The following is a 4,609-nucleotide window of genomic DNA, read 5'->3' on the forward strand; positions in this document are numbered from 1 at the left end:
GGGGGTCGGCAGCTGAGCACTTGGAAAGTGTCGGCAGCTGAGCACCGGGAGGGGGTCGGCAGCTGAGCACCGAGGGAGTGTCGACAGCTGAGGACGGGGAGAGGGTCGGCAGCTGAGCAGCGGGAGAGGATCACCCAAGCGGCAGAGCTGGTGTCCGGTCACCTGTGGCTGACAGGCCACTGAGATTGGGTTTCAACGCGCTATTCGTGACTGTACGAGTTGGAGGTGCTTTGATGATGCCGTCACCGCCAGTACACCGTGAATGATCGTATTCAGTGCTCGTTTGGTCGCTGGTGGTAAACATCCAGTTTAAACTCGTTGTAGATAAATTCCGCAGCGGTTATGGTATTGCGTGCTGTCGAAGTTGGAATGAGGTAAGCTGTTGGCAATCGCATTAAGTGCAATCTCTGTGATTGCATTCAGTACAATGTTGGTGAAGGTCCTCGGTACACTGCTGGCGACTGTTTGCACGGCTGTTTTGCCAACAAAAAGACCACAATGATTAAAGGGTTATTTTCATGTGTTGAATTGAAGACGTACATACACGGTAAAGACGGCGCTCATGAAACAGACAAACGGTAATCAACAAAAGCACATAAACTCAAACACATGCAAGTGTGCACAGCCTACTTCAGGTTGCAAAAAGTCCCCGACTGCACGTTTAAAAACATTCGTCAACAAGCCGTGCAATTCTGCGGGCAGCAAGTTATACGCCAGCACCGTGCTGCACGAAAGGCATCACCTGCCTGCCTCAGTCGTCAGAGCACTGCTGAGAGCTGCGTTCAATGAACTGCTGGCGATTGTGCTCAGCACTGCTGGTCAATGCCTGCAGAGCACTGCTGGTGTTGGTACGAATTGCGCTGTTAACGTTGACAAACCTAATACCGCACGAATGCAGTGTTGTAACTGCACCGACGGCAGTGGGTTGTGATTCCGCTCATATTTATTTGGCAAGCTGCTGATGGCCCACCTTCGCCGGCGCCAAACCACGCCCGTTTTGGGTGCTCTGGTGGTGCTGGCGCTGCATTCTCCGCTTATTGTGATTGGCCTGAGCGTGGTGTCGGTGCCCTCTGGCCTAATGACGCCCTCTGTCAGCACAAGCCGCCGAGTGACGGCTGACCGGCCGGCGGTCAGTGTCGGCCGTCGACGGCCGCTCGTGCCGCAGGACGGATCGGCCGACGCGCCGGAGGCGAGGTGCTGCCGCAGGGTCCGCCGGCCGGCTATATCTGGCAGGTGGCTCCGGCCGGTCAGGGCCGCTCTGGGCCGGACGCCCGGTCGATACCGCTCAGAGTCGCCCAGCTCAGCACCAGCAGCGCTGGCCAGCCGGCCTCGGTCGCTCGCACGGCCTCCATATTGATAATGTGCTGAGGGCCACTTTCAGCTGGCGCTCGGTCGACGTCGGTTGCCGATCTGTGACTTGATCGCGTCGGCTGAATCAGGCATTATGCCATTGGGGCGTGGTAAATTCAGTGATGCCGTGCAAAACCTATGCTTTTGAAGGGTCTTTACGGTCTATCGTCGAATAATTCGGACAGAAGGGATTCAGAGGGCTAATCTGGATGCACTGAATAATGAACTTCACTCACGGACTTCACATGAAGTGTTCGCATACTATTCTGGTGTTTTTCTATATATATATATATATATATATATATATATATATATTCTTATATTGTACCTCTATTACCATTATGCTATTCTAGTGTTTTCCATGGATGCTATTCTAGTATACTATTGTCTATTCTACTCGCATACTATGGCAGTGTCAATGGCAACAGCTTTTACTTGGAATCGCGGGATAGCTCCGTTCAACGCTGGCCAGTGTTCTCAGGTGTAATATGAAGCCACTTGTCTGACGCTTCCGGGCGTGAGAACGGAGCACAAATACCTGCTTTTGGTCAGGTGTTTGGGAACGTTTTAGCCCTGAATACCGGAGGGATGTGAATATGTCAACATTGGTGAGTGCTTGGATAGGTTAGTCTTAGGTGATCGTTTCAGTGGCAATCACATGCGTGCGTCGCTTCTGCTCTCATTTAATATTCAAGATTTATATTACTATAGTTTTGAATGGACGATTAATTAGCACCATGCCAGGTGTTATGCTTCTCTGTCTGGTTTATAGTTGAATCAAATTTCAGTCTGAAAATTGTGGCACTTGTGCACGCGGCCGCATTTCGACTTGAGAAGTCAAGACAACGGGCCGGATGCGCATCGCTTCTTCGCCGGAAGTGATAGATGGATTGCCCATGAAGCCTGGAATATCATCTCTTCATGGCTGCATCCAGCCGCCCCAGATGGACCATTTCCCGTGCTCGGTTTAAACAATCGTATCCAGTTACCATTCATCATGCGCGGTTCATTTCCTGCTCTCGGTCGGCCCCCGCTGGGCCGACGGTCGTGAGCTATTGACGGCGCCGCAGCGGCCGCGGGGCCCGAATATGCCGCGGCTGACGAGTCCTCCCCTCCCCTGACCCCTGACCCAGCCGCAGCTGGCCTCAGCACGTCACTTGCGCGGGCGGCCGCGTCGCCATGACGACAGGGCTGGTGGAGCGGGGGAGGGGGGGGGGCGCCGACCTTCACCTGTGACCTCCAAGCTATGCGCTTGTCCCGCTGTCGCCAGAAATGGTCCGCTGGAGCGCTGCATGGCAAATGTGTGGGGTGTCCGGCGTTGCCCGGCCTAATCGGCCCAAAGGATCGTTCTATTGGGAATTTCGGTCAGGCTCTCCGGGAGCGAGCTGTGCGTCCGCTTACTCACCATCCGGTTCGGCCAGACGCAGCTGTCGACAGTGTGTCTGTGTCAAGAGTGTTCTGTTTAGGAAGATGCCGCTGTAGGCTACCGCGTTTCACACGGTAGTCGTTACCACTGCCTTCGTCTACGCGGCCACGACCAGTTCAGTTCAGTTCAGCTCGGTCCTGACCCGTTCAGTATCACGTTAAGTTGATTTCAATGGTTCACATCAAATCAGTTCGGTCGGTATCACGCGAGTCCGGAACTCTCCGATTCCGTTTAATTCAGCTCAGTTCCGCTCAATACAGTTAAGTCCAGCTCCCTTCCCTGCAAAAAAACGCGCTTGTTTCCACAGATCGCTCCCACGGGTCACTGGAGAGAGGACAGACTGACGCCCTTCCCCAGCCGCTAGCACGACAGGGACACCTGACAGCCCGGGCCGCACCAACTCACTACAACCAACCACCCATCTCAGAACAGCACGGAGATGACGCCGTGCACTCCGGGATGGTACGCAGCCAACACCGGTCACCTTTCTAACTTCTATTTCGCTTCATTTGAAAGGGACAGTGCCACCTTTCGACGCCGTCACAAATATATTTCGCGTTGAAAATGCACTACTGGTATTCCCTGCGTAACCTGTCGAACCCATCGCAAAGCATGTAATACGCGATCCATAGTGGTTAAATTTCGAGCATAAAAGGTTAAGCCGTTAATTGAAATTTTTGCTTTTAGTATGACAGCGACCGGAAGTTGCTGTCAACTAACAGACTGGTCTGAAGGGTCCGCTCAGTCTGAACGGCTTAGCGAGCGCGAAGCCCGTGTGGCGGAGGGGCTTTGGTGCTACTGACACCGCCCATCGCTGCGGTGGTCTACGCCGGGTCAGGCCGCGCCACGTCGTGTTCGCCCATGTTCGTAAGGTCAGGTCAGTTGAAGCTGCCTGGGTTCGGTCAGACTGCGTGACAGGCGGGTGCAGAGCAGCTGCGGGTGTTCCCGGGCGGGCAGCCATGCGCGGCTGTCAGCGGCAGTGCTGCTAATTGCTTTCTTGAGATCTGAAGAGCCCGGCCGTGACAGCTACGGACGTCTCCCAGTGTCGGACATTTCAATTTCCGGAGCCGTCTGCTCTCCGCGTATTGTGGGCGTGCTCGGAGTCAACAGGACGGGACCGCCAGGTCACCCGGCCGGTTGGCCACGGTGCCGGAGACGGAACCCCAGGTCACACCTGGCTCTGGTCTGGCCACCGGTGGCCGGAGGACGGAACCCCAGGTCACACACCCGGCTCTGGTCTGGCCACCGGTGGCCGGAGGACGGAACCCCAGGTCACACACCCTGGCTCTGGTCTGGCCACCGGTGGCCGGAGGACGGAACCCCAGGTCACACACCCGGCTCTGGTCTGGCCACCGGTGGCCGGAGGACGGAACCCCAGGTCACACACCCGGCTCTGGTCTGGCCATCGGTGGCCGGAGGACACCACGTCAAGCCATGTTACTGGTGAACGGGGTCGCTCATGAAAAATGTCACGATGGAGCAGTGTATGCTTTGGAAGCAGCGCCATGCCTCATCTGTGCTGATAGAACGTTTGGGCTTTGCTTTGCCATTTGCTGCACCTTTGTATGAATCGTACATGATCATGCACTCCGTAAGAAAACTAACGCGCTTTAACAACTACGCAGTCGCGAACGCGTGTTACGAGAGCGAGTTTTTTCGGAACTCTGCAGACCTCAGATAATCAGGTAGATAATCGCCAATTCACTGCGCTCCGTCTCCAGTCTATTGTAAACTGGTGCTGGCCGGTGCGTCGCCACCGCGCCACTAACGCCGCCCTCCGCCGCAGACGCGATGCCGCGGCCGGGGCGACTGCTGACGCTGCTGTCACTGCTG

This window comes from Pollicipes pollicipes, unplaced genomic scaffold, assembly GCF_011947565.3.
Source record: "Pollicipes pollicipes isolate AB1234 unplaced genomic scaffold, Ppol_2.1 Scaffold_7261;HRSCAF=8764_pilon_pilon_pilon, whole genome shotgun sequence".
NCBI classification, from domain to species: domain Eukaryota; kingdom Metazoa; phylum Arthropoda; class Thecostraca; order Pollicipedomorpha; family Pollicipedidae; genus Pollicipes; species Pollicipes pollicipes.